Genomic DNA, 12,005 nt, shown 5'->3' with positions numbered 1-12,005 from the left:
TCCCATTTTACACATGAGCAAACTGGGGTTTACGATTACACAGCCATGGTGGCAGAGCTGGTAGTCTAACCCAAGTTCTGAGTCCAGAACCTGTGCTCTTAATTGCTAAGATCTAACAAGGAGCTTCCTGTAAGCAGGGACCAGAGAGCCTCTTAATAGCAGTTTCTTCTGAGAGAGAGGGTGCTCAGGGGAAGAACCAGATGACTGGACCAAAATGACTTGCTGGATCAAGCAGGTCTGAAAACAAGGAAAAGGGATTTGAAATGGGTTTATGAGAGGCAGCGTCTGGGCACACACCAAAGACAGTTGCTGATACCTAAAATGGACTTGTTTTTGGATGGGGTGGGTTTGTTGCATGAATTGTCTTGACTTGCTTTTCTGGATACAATGCCTGGTGCATAGCAGGGTGCCCTGGCTTCAAGAGCCAAGTATGAAATGAATGGTTCCTGGATGTTGGAAATATTTGGTAATGTCAAACTAGCTTAGTTGGAATGTTATGAGATTATTCCCTTGGGGCAGGGCCCTGAAGGGGAAGAACTGAGAACCTAGCTGGGAGAGACCTGAACTTTCTCCAGCCTCAGGGTATACGGTCATCTTTGCTCTGTAAATGGCTCTTACCAAATAAAAACGAGGTAGGAAGGCTTCTCAGGAGCTTGGTTTTATGAAAGAGATCAAACTGCAGTTTTCTATTATCTATCCCAGCAGGCAAGAAGCCACATACCTCCTGGGAGCCTAGAACAACAAACAGCAAACCTGACTTTCTCTAAAGAAGAAAAACCGCCTTGATATGTAGCTAGCAACTGTGGTTCAGACAAAGTGAATAAGACCTATTCCTACTTTATTTTCTTCAAAACACACATGACTACATGATAACACATTTTAGATTAATTTGTTGTCTCTTACCCCCCACCACCCCGCCTTCAACTTTCAACTGCCCTACTAGACATTCTTTTTTTTTTTTTTTTTTGAGACAGAGTCTTGCTCTGCCACCCAACCTGGAGTGCAGTGGCACGATCTCGGCTCACAGCAACCTCCGCCTCCTGGGTGCAAACAGTTATCCTGCCTCAGCCTCCCCAGAAGCTGGGATTACAGGTGCCCGCTACCATGTCCGGCTAATTTTTGTATTTTTAGTAGAGACAGGGTTTCACCATGTTGAGGCCAGGCTGGTCTCAAACTCCTGACCTCAGGCAATCTGCTCACCTCTGCCTCCCAAAGTGCTGGGATTACAGGCATGAGTCACTGCACCCGGCCTTAGACATTCTTTATGGTGGCAGGAACTTTATCTTGTTCACTTCTATGGTACTATGCCTAGAACAGTGCCTGGCACATCATAGGTCTTCAATAAATATCTGTTGAATGTATGAAGACAAAGATAGATGGATCATGGAGGAGGGGGAAGAGAGGCCCATACCCGTAGAGATACTTATGAGAAAATGAAGAATAGTTGTTAAAAACACAGACTCTTGAGTCAGACTGCTTGGCTTGAAATTCTATGCAACTTTGGGCAAGTTAGTTAACTTGTGTCTCAATTTCATCATTTGGAAATGGGATATTATTTCATCATGCTGTTGAAAAGATGGAGTTAGCTAATAGGTGTAAAGCACTTAGAATAGTGCCTGGCATATAATTAAAAGCTAAATAAATGTTTGCTATAATAATAACTATTATTATTTTGTTTTAAAATTTTTTGTTAAATTGATTATTTCTTTTCTAAAATTTTTATTTAAGGTTTAGAGGTACATGTGCAGGTTTGTTATATAGGTAAAATGCATGTTGTGGGAGTTTGGTGTACAGATTATTTTGTCACCCAGGTAATAAGCATAGTCCAATAGGGAGTTTTTTTTAATCCTCACCCTCCTCCCAGCCTCCACCCTTAAGTAGGCCCTGGTGGCTATTGTTCCCTTCTTTGTGTCCATAGGTACTAAAAGTTTAGCTCCCACTTATAAGTGAGAACATGTGGTATTTGGTTTTCTGTTCCTGTGTTAGTTTGCTTAGGATGATGGCCTCCAGGTCCATCCATGTTGTTGCAAAGGTCATGATCTCATCCTTTTTTATGGCTGTGTGGTATTCCATTGTGTATGTGTACCACATTTTCTTTATTCAGGCTACCATTCATGGGCATTTAGGTGGGTTCCATATCTTTGCTATTGTGAACAGTGCAGTGATGAACATGTATGTGCATGTATCTTTATACTAGAATGATTTCTATTCCTTTGGGTATACACCCAACAATGGGATTGCTGGGTCGAATGGTAATTCTGTTTTAAGATATTTGAGGAATCGCCACACTGCTTTCCACAATGGCTAAACTAATTTAGATTTAGACCAACAGTGTATAAGCATTTCCTTTTCTCTGCAACCTTGCCAGCACCTGTTATTTTTTGACTTTTTAATAATAGCCATTCTGACTGGTGTGAGATGTTATCTGTATTAGTTTGTTCTCACACTGCTCTAAAGAACTGCTCAAGACTGGGTAATTTATTAGAAAAGAGGTTTAATTGACTCACAGTTCTGCATGGCTGGGGAGGCCTTAGGAAACTTACAATCATGGTAGAAGGGGAAGCAGACATATCTTACATGGCAGCAGGTAAGAAGCATGTGAAAGAGGAACTGACGAACACTTATAAAACCATCAGGTCTCATGAGAATTCACTCATCATCACAAAAGCAGCATGGGGGAAACCACCCCCATGATCTAATCACCACCCACCAGGTCCATCCCCGGACAAGTGGGGATTATGGGGATTATAATTCAAGATGAGATTTGGTTATGTACACAGACCAAACCGTATCAGTATTTCATTTTGGTTTTGATTTGCATTTCTTTAATGATCAGTGATGTTGAACATTTTTTCATATGCTTGTTAGCTGCATGTTGTCTTCTTTTGAAAAATATCTATTCATGTCTTTTGCCCACTTTTTTCACAGGTTGTTTGCTTTTTTCTTGTAAATTTGTTTAAGTTCCTTGTAGATTCTGGATATTAGACCTTGGTCAAATGCATAGTTTGCAAATATTTTCTCCCTTTCTGTAGGTTGTCTGTTTACTCTGTTGATAGTTTATTTTGCTGTGCAGAAGCCCTTTAGTTGAACCAGGTTCCATTTGTCAATTTTGGTTTTGCTGCAATTGATTTTGGTGTCCTAATTGTGAAGTCTTTGCTAGGTCCTATGTTCAGAAGAGTATTTCCTAGGTTATCTTCCAGGGTTTTTTTTTTTTCTTCTTCTTCCAGGGTTTTTAGAATTTTCAGTTTTACATCTAAGTCTTTAATCCATCTCAAATTAAGTTTTATATATGGTGTAAGGAAGGTGATATGGTTTGGCTGTGTCCCCACCCAAATTTCATCTTCATTTGTAGCTCCCATAATCCCCACATGTTGTGGGACGGACCCAATGGGAGGTGACTGAATCATGACGAAGGGTTTTTTCCTGTGCTGTTTTCATGATAGTGAATGAGTCTCATGAGATTTGATGATTTTATAAAGGGCAGTTCCCCTGCACATGGACTCCTGCCTGCCGCCATGTAAGACATAACTTTGCTCATTCTTCATCTTCTATCATGATTGTGAGGCCTCTTCAGCCATGTGGGATTGTAAGTCCATTAAACCTCTTTTTCTTTATAAATTACCCAGTCTTGGGTATTTCTTCATAGCAGTATGAAAGTGGGCTAATACAGAAGTTGTCCAGTTTCAACCCACATATGGCTAGCCAGTTAACCCAGCATCATTTGTTGAATAGGGAGTCCTTTCCCTATTGCTTATTTTGGTCAAATTTATCAAAGATCAGATGGTTGTAGGTGTGTGGTATTATTTCTGGGCTCTCTGTTCTGTTCCTCTAGTCTATGTGTCTGTTTTTGTACCAGTACCATGCTATTTTGGTTACTGTAGCCTTGCAGTATAGTTTGAAGTTGGGTAGTGTGATACCTCCAGCTTTGTTCTTTTTGCTTAGGATTGCCTTGATTTTCTGGGCTCTTTTTTGGTCCCATATGAATTTTAAAATAGTTTTTCCTAATTCTGTGAAGAATGTCATTGGTAGCTTGATAGGAATAGCATCAAATCTGTAAATTGCTTTGGGCAGTATGGCCATTTTAACAATATTGGTTTTTCCTATCCATGAGTGTGCAATGGTTTAATATTTATTTGTGTTATCTTTGATTTCTTTCAGTAGTGTTTTGTAATTCTTATTCTAGCAGTCTTTCAATTTCTTGGTTAGCTGTACTCCTAGTTGTTTATTTTATTTTATTTTTTTTTTGCTATTGTGAATGGGATTGCATTCTTGATTTGCCTCTCATCTTGGATGTTATAGGTGTGTAGAAATGCTACTGATTTTTGTACATTAATTTTGTTTCCTGAAACGTTGCTGTAGTTGTCCGTTAGCTGAAGGAGCTTTTGGGTCAAGATTATGGGGTTTTCTAGATATAAAATCATGTCATCTGCAAACAGGAATAGTTTGACTGCCTCTCTTCCTATTTGGATGCCCTTTATTTCTTTCTCTTGCCTGATTGCTCTGGCCAGGGCTTCCAATACTATGTTGAATAGGAGTGTTGAGAGAGGGCATCCTTATCATGTGCTGGTTTTCAAGGGGAATACTTCCAGGTTTTGCTCATTCCATGTGATTGGTTGTGGGTTTTTCATAGATAGCTCTTATTATTTTGAGGTATGTTCCTTCAATGATTAGTTTGTTGAGGGTTTTTAACATGAAGGGATGTTGAATTTTATCAAAGGCCTTTTCTGCATCTTTTGAGAAAATTATGCGGTTTTTGTCTTTAGTTCTGTTTGTGTGGTGAATCACAATTATTGATATGTGTATGTTAAACCAATCTTGCATCCCAGGGATAAAGCTTACTTGATGATGGTGGATTAGCTTTTTGATGTGCTGTTGAAGGACATTGGCCTTAAGTTTTCTTTTTTTGTGTGTGTCTCTTCCAGATTTTTGTAACAGGATGATGCTGGCCTCATAGAATGAGTTAGGGAGGAATCCCTCCCCTCAATTTTTTGGAATAGTTTTGGTAAGAATGGTACCAGCTCTTCCTTAAACATATGGTAGAGTTAAGTTATGAATCCATGTGGTCCTGAGCTTTTTCTTGCTGGTAGGATTTTTATTACTGATTCAATTTCAGAACTCATTAATCTGTTTAGGGATTCAATTGCTACCTGGTTCAATCTTGGGAGGCTGTATGGTTCCAGGAATTTATCCATTTCCTCTAGGTTTTCTAGCTTGTGTGCACAGAGGTGCTCATAAGAGTCTCTGAAGAATTTTTGTATTTCTGTGAAGTTGGTGACATCACCTTAGTCATTTCTGATTGTGTTTATTTGGATCTTCTCTCTTTTTTAAATTAGTGTAGCTAATGGTCTACCTATCTTATTAATGCTTTCAAAAAACCAGTTCCAGGAATCATTAATCTTTTGTATCATTTTTTTGTGTCTCAATTTTCCTTCAGTTCAGCTGTGATTTTGGTTATTTCTTATAATCTGCTAGCTTTATAGTTGGTTTGCTCTTGTTTCTCTAGTTCTTCTACATGTGATGTTAGGTTGGTAATCTGGGACCTAACTTTTTGATTTGTGTGTTTAGTTCTATAAACGTCCCTCTTGATCAGGAAAAATAACTAATGGGTATTTGACTTAATACTTGGGTGATGAAATAATTTGTAAAATAAATCCCCATGGCACAAGTTTACCTATATAACAAACCTGCATATATACATCTGAACTTAAAATAAAAATTAAATAAAAAGAAAAAAAGAAAGAAAACTATAAATATACTTCCTTCTTACACTACTTTGGTTGTGTCGTAGAGATTCTGGTATGCTGTATCATTGTTCTCATTACTTCCAAAGAATTTCTTGATTTCTGCCTTAATTTGATGATTTATGCAGAAGTAATTCAGGAGTAGGTTGTTTACTTTCCATGCAATTGTATGGTTTTGAGTGATTTTCTTAGCCTTTCTTTCTTTCTTTTCTTTCTTTCTTTCTTTCTTTCTTTCTTTCTTTCTTTCTTTCTTTCTTTCTTTCTTTCTTTCTTTCTTTCTTTCCTTTTTTTCTTTCTTTCTTTCTTTCTTTCTTTCTTTCTTTCTTTCTTTCTTTCTTTCTTTCTTTCTTTCTTTCTTTCTTTCTTTCTCTCTCTCTCTCTCTCTCCCCCCCTCCCTCCCTCCCTCCCTCTCTCCTTCCTTCCTTCCTTCCTTCTTTCCTTCTTTCCTTTCTTTTCTTTTTTTTGAGACAGAGTCTTGCTCTGTTGCCCAGGCTGGAGTGCAGTCGTGCAATCTCAGCTCACTGCAACCTCTGCTTCCTGGGTTCAAGTGCTTCTCCCACCTCAGCCTACTGAGTAGCTAGGATTACAGGCATGCACCACCATGCCTGGCTAATTTTTGTATTTTTAGCAGAGAAGGGCTTTTGTCATGTTGGCCAGGCTGGTCTCAAACTCCTGATCTCAAGTGATCTTCCTACCTCATCCTCCCGAAGTGCTAAGATTACAGGCATAAGCCATCATGCCCAGCCCCTTAGCATTGATTTCTATTTTTATTGCACTGTGGTCTGAGAGTGTGATTGGTATGATCTTTTTTTTAATTTGCTGGGGATTGTTTTATGCCCAGTTGTGTCATTGATTTTAGAGTATGTGCCATGTGCAGATAAGAAGAAGGTATATTCTATTCTTTGGTTGGAGAGTTCTGTAGATGTCTGTTAGGTCCATTTGGTCAAGTGTAAAGTTCAGGTCCTGAATATCTTTGTTAGTTTTCTGTCTTAATTATCTGTCTAAAACTGTCAGTGGGGTGTTGTATTAGTCTGTTTCACACTGCTATAAAGAAATGCCTGAGACTGTGTAATTTATGAAGGAAAGGAGTTCAATTGACTTACAGTTCCACATGGCTGGGAAGGTTTTAGGAAACTTACAATCATGGAAGAAGGCAAAGGGGAAGCAAGCACCTCCTTCACAAGGCAGTAGGAGAAGAGCAAACGAAAGAGTGCAAATGAAGGAGCAACTACCGAACAATTTCAAAACTATCAGCTCTTGTGAGAATTCCCTCAGTATCATGAGAACAGTATGGGAGAAACTGACTCCATGATCCAATCACCTTTCATCAGGTCTCTCCCTTGACATGTGGGGATTATAATTCAGATTACAATTCAAGATGAGATTTGGGTCAGGACACAGAGCCAAACCATATTCTGCCCCTGGCCCTTTCCAAATCTCATGTCATCACATTTTAAAGCACAATCATGCCTTCCCAACAGTCCTCCAAACTCTTAACTCATCCCCGCATTAACTCAAAAATCCAAGTCCAAAGTCTCAGCTGAAATAAGTCAAGTCCTTTCCACCTATGAGCCTGTGAAATCAAAAACATGTTAGTTACTTCCAAGATACAGTGGGGGTACAGGCATTGGATAAATGCTTCCTTTCCAAATGGGAGAAATTGGCCAGAACAAAGGGGCTACAGGCCCCATGCAAGTCCAAAATCCAGCAGGGCAGTCATTAACTCTTAAAGCTCCAAAATAGTCTCCTTTGACTCCATGTCTCACATTCAGGGCATGCTGATGCAAAGGATATGCTCCCATGGCCTTGGGCAGCTCTGCCCCTGTGGCTTTGCAGCCCTCTACTTTACAGCCCTCTACTGCCCCCTCCCAACCCACTGCTTTCATGGGCTGGTGTTGTGTCTGCATCTTTTCCAGGTGCACAGTGCAAGTTCTTCATGGATCTACTGTTCTGGGTTCTGGAGGATGTGGCCTGCTTCTCACAGATCCACTAGCCAGTGCCCCAGTAGGGACTCTGTGTGGGGGCTCCAACCCCACATTTCCCTTCTGCCCTGCCCTAGTGGAGGTTCTCCATGATGGCTCCACCCCTGCAGCAAACTTATGCTTAGACATCCAGGTATTTCCATATGTATTAGTCTGTTCTCACGCTGCTTGCACCTTCTGAAGCAATGGCCTGAGCTGTACCTTGGCCCCTTTTAGCCACAGCTGGAGCTGGAGTGGCTGGCTGGGATACAGGATACCAAGTTTCTGGGCTGCACAAAGCAGCAGGGCCCTGAGCCCAGCCCACAAACCATTTTTCCCTCCTAGCCTCCCAGCTTGTGATGGGAGGGGCTGCTGTGAAGGTCTCTAACATTCTAACATGCCCTGGAGACATTTTCCCCATTGTCTTGGTGATTAACATTTGGCTCCCCATTGCTTATGCAAATTTCTGCAGCTGGCTTGAATTTCTCCCCAGAAAATGGGTTTTTCTTTTCTGTTACATTGTCAGGCTGCAAATTTCCCAAACTTTTATGTTCTGTTTCCCTTTTAAACATAAGTTCCAATTTTAGATCATCTCTCTCAAGTTCAAAGTTCCACCAATCTCTAGGGCAGTGGAAAATGCCACCAGTCTCTTTGCTAAAGCATAACAAGAGTGACCTTTGCTCCGGTTATCAGTAAGTTCCTTATCTCCATCTGAGACCACCTCAGCCTGGACTTCATTGTCCATATCACTGTCAGCACTTTGGTCAAAACCATTCAACAAGTTTCCAGGAAGTCCCAAACTTTCCTATATCTTCCTATCTTCTTCTGAGCCCTCCAAACTGTTCCAACCTCTGCCCATTACCCAGTTTCAAAGTCACTTCCACATGAGGTTATCTTTATAGCAGTACTCCACTCCCTAGGTACCAATTTAGGTGTTGAAGTCTCCCACTATTATTGTGTGGTTATCTAAGTCTCTCATAAGTCTCTAAGAACTTGCTTTATCAATCTGGGTGCTCCTGTGTTGGATGCATATATTTAGGATTGCTAGGTCTTCTTACTGAATTGAAACTTTTAGTATGATGTAATGCTCCTTTGGTTTTTTTTTTTTTTTTATCTTTGTTGGTTTAAAGTCAGTTTTGTCTGAAATGAGAATAGCAACTCCTGCCTTTTTTTGTTTTCTGTTTGCTTGGAAATTTTTCTCCATCTCTTTACTTTGAGTCTATGGGTGTCACTGCATGTGAGATGGGTCTTTTAAAGAGAGCATACAATTGGGCATTGCTTCTTTATCTACCTTGCCACTCTGTGCCTTTTAATTGGGGCATTTAGCTTATTTACATTCAATGTTAGTATTGATATGTGCAGTCTGATCCTGTCATTATGTTAGTAGCTCATTATTATGCAGACTTGTTTGTGTGGCTGCTTTAGTGTCACTGTTGTATGTACTTAAGTGTGTTTTTGTAGTGGCCAGTAACAGTCTTTCCTTTCCATGTTTAACACTCCCTTAAGTGCTTCTTGTAAGGCATGTCTGATGGTAATAAATTCCCTTAACATTTGCTTGTCTGAAAAGCATCTTATTCCTCCTTCACTTATGAAGCTTAGTTCGATTAGATATGAAATTCTTGACTGGAATTTATTTTCTTTAAGAATGCTGAAAATACACCCGCAATCTCTTCTGGTTTGCAGGGTTTGTGCTGACGGGTTTGCTGTTAGCCTGATGGGATTCCTTTTGGAGGTGACCTATCCCTTGTCTCTTGCTGCCTTCGACTTATTTTCTTTAACATTGATCTTGAAGAATCTGATTGCTATGTGTCTTGGGGATGGTCTTCTAGTATTTTGCAAGGGTTCTCTGCATTTCCTGAATTTGAATGTTGGCATCTCTAGTGAGGCTGGGAAAATTTTCATGCATGATATCCTGAAATATGTTTTCCATGTTGCCTGTTTTCTCTGCCTCTCTTTCAGGGATGCCAATGAGTCATAGATTTGGTGTCTTTACGTTATTCCATATTTATCAGAGGTTTTGTTCATTCTTCTTTATTGTTTTTATTTTATTTTTGCTTGACTGAGTTGTTTTGGAGAGCCAGTCTTCAATATCTGAGACTCTTTCCTTGGTTTGGTCAATGCTGCTGTTAATACTTGTGATTGCATTATGAAATTATTCTAGTGTGTTTTTTAGCTCTATCAGACAAGTTTGTTTTTTCTTATAAGGGTCATTTGCTTTATCCCCTCCTGTATTTTTTCATTGTAATCCTTAGATTTCTTGGATTAGGTTTCCATTATCTCCTGTATGTCAATCATCTTTGTTCCTGTCCATATTCTGAATTCTATTTCTGACTTTTCAGTCATTTCAGCCTAGTTAAGAACCATTGCTGGGGAATTCATATTGCCATTTGGAGGTAAGAAGGCACTCTGGCTTTTTGAGTTGCCAGACTTTTTTGCTGTTTCTTTCTCATTTGCATGGGCTGATGTTCCTTCAGTCTTTGAAGTTGCCATTCTTTGGATGGAATTTTTTTTTTCTGTTTTCTTTTTTGATACCCTTGAGGGTTTGATTATGGTATAAGGTGGGTTCAGTTGACTAGCTTCAATTCTAGTCCACTCCTCCATCTTGGAGGAGCCCCCTCTGATTGCTGTCTCTGTGCCTGTGTTTCTTTTTTGGGGTGTTCTGATCCATGGGGCTCCCCACAGGGGCCACAATTGGCAGACAAGCCTTATCCTTGCCAAGTAGGCCTTAATATGCTGTCTGTGTGCTTCCTGGGAAGAGACAGGGTTGTGCCTGCCTGCAGAGTTTAGGTGGAAGCAGGTTCACTAGGATGGAAGATCTAGTGAGTTTGGCCTGTCTAGCTATGAGAGGTGGGGGTGGGTGCAGTGCCTGCTCTGCTGTCTGGGTGTTTCCATGGCTGCACCCCTTGGCAAATTCAGGCAGAAGAAGGGCCACTGGGCTGGAAGCCCCAGCAGGCATAGCTCCCCTGGCTACTGGCAGTAGGAGTTGGTGGGGATGCCTGCCTTGCCACCTGGGAGTTTTCTAGGAAAACAGGAAGCTGCACCCTGCAGCTGAGTTCACACAGAAGCGAGACTGCTGGGCTGGAAGCTCTAGCAGGCATTGCCTGCCTGGCTATCAGCAGCAGGGGTGAGTGAGGTCACCTACCCTGATGTCTGGATGCTTCCTGGGACAATAGGCAGCTGTGAGCACTGGTTGAGTTCACACAGAAGGAGGACTATGGTGCCTGGGAGCAGGCGGGCCCATGTACTGTGTGTTCCGGGTATTTCCCTGGACAACAGGAAGCTGTACACTTCCGCTGAATTCACACAGAAGCAGGACCACTGAGCTAGAAGCTCTAGCAGGCATTGCCCTCCTGGTTCCCAGTGGTGGGGGCAGGTAGGGTTGTACCTTCTGCTGTCCAGTTGTTTCCTGGGACAACTGGAAGCTGCCTGCTCTGGCTGAGTTCACACAGAAGCCAGGCTACTGTGCGGGAAGCTCTAGCAAGTGTTGCCTGTCTGGCTGCCAATGGTGCAGTTGGGTGGAGTGGCCGGCTGGGTTCAAACAAAAGTGGGACCACTGGCCTGGAAGCTGGTACTGAGCCCTTTCTGGCAAGGGGGTGGTGAAGTAATGTTACTGCTCCCAGGCATGGCAACGGTGGCCTCTACTGATGCTATGGCACCAGTGCTTGTTTGCTCTGGGGCCTAAGGCTTGTAGAGGTCCCTTTGGACTCGAGAGTTGCCCCTGCGAAACATCCAGGTGGCTCTCTGCCTCAGTCTAGAAGTACGGTGTGGGGACAGTTCGGGGGAACCAGTGGTATTATCCTGTTCCCAGTCTTGCACAGGTCCCTGTGGGGAATGTGAATCCCCCTGGGAGATCTCACTCACTGACCCTTTCCTATGTTGGAGAGGTTCCCCCAGCTCCACTTTGAGTCCAGGCAACGTGGGGCCCAGCTTCGTTCCTCTCTGCTCTCTGTGTTCCCCTCCTACCTTAATGAATCCCAACATGGTTTCTCAGATGATCAGGCTGTAGGGACAGTATTCACTAACCTTTTGTTTTCTGTCTGTGAGAGTGGCACACATGCACTGCTTCTAGACCACCATCTTGGCCCAGCTCCACCTAATATTCTTTTAAAAAGTTGATTGCAGGAAAATATGAAGAAGGAAGGGGAGAGGTTAACAGTCTTCAAGCAGTTGTTATATTCCAGGTGCTTTTCTTCATGAGTTACTTGCACTACTTCATTGAATCCTCACTTCAACCTTGGCAAGTAAGTAGCATTATTTTCCCACTTTACAGATGAGGACACTGAGATACTTGTCCCAAGTGATG

This window comes from Macaca thibetana, chromosome X (genome assembly GCF_024542745.1).
Source record: "Macaca thibetana thibetana isolate TM-01 chromosome X, ASM2454274v1, whole genome shotgun sequence".
Taxonomy (NCBI): Eukaryota; Metazoa; Chordata; class Mammalia; order Primates; family Cercopithecidae; genus Macaca; species Macaca thibetana.
Note: the sequence above shows the minus strand (reverse complement) of the source record.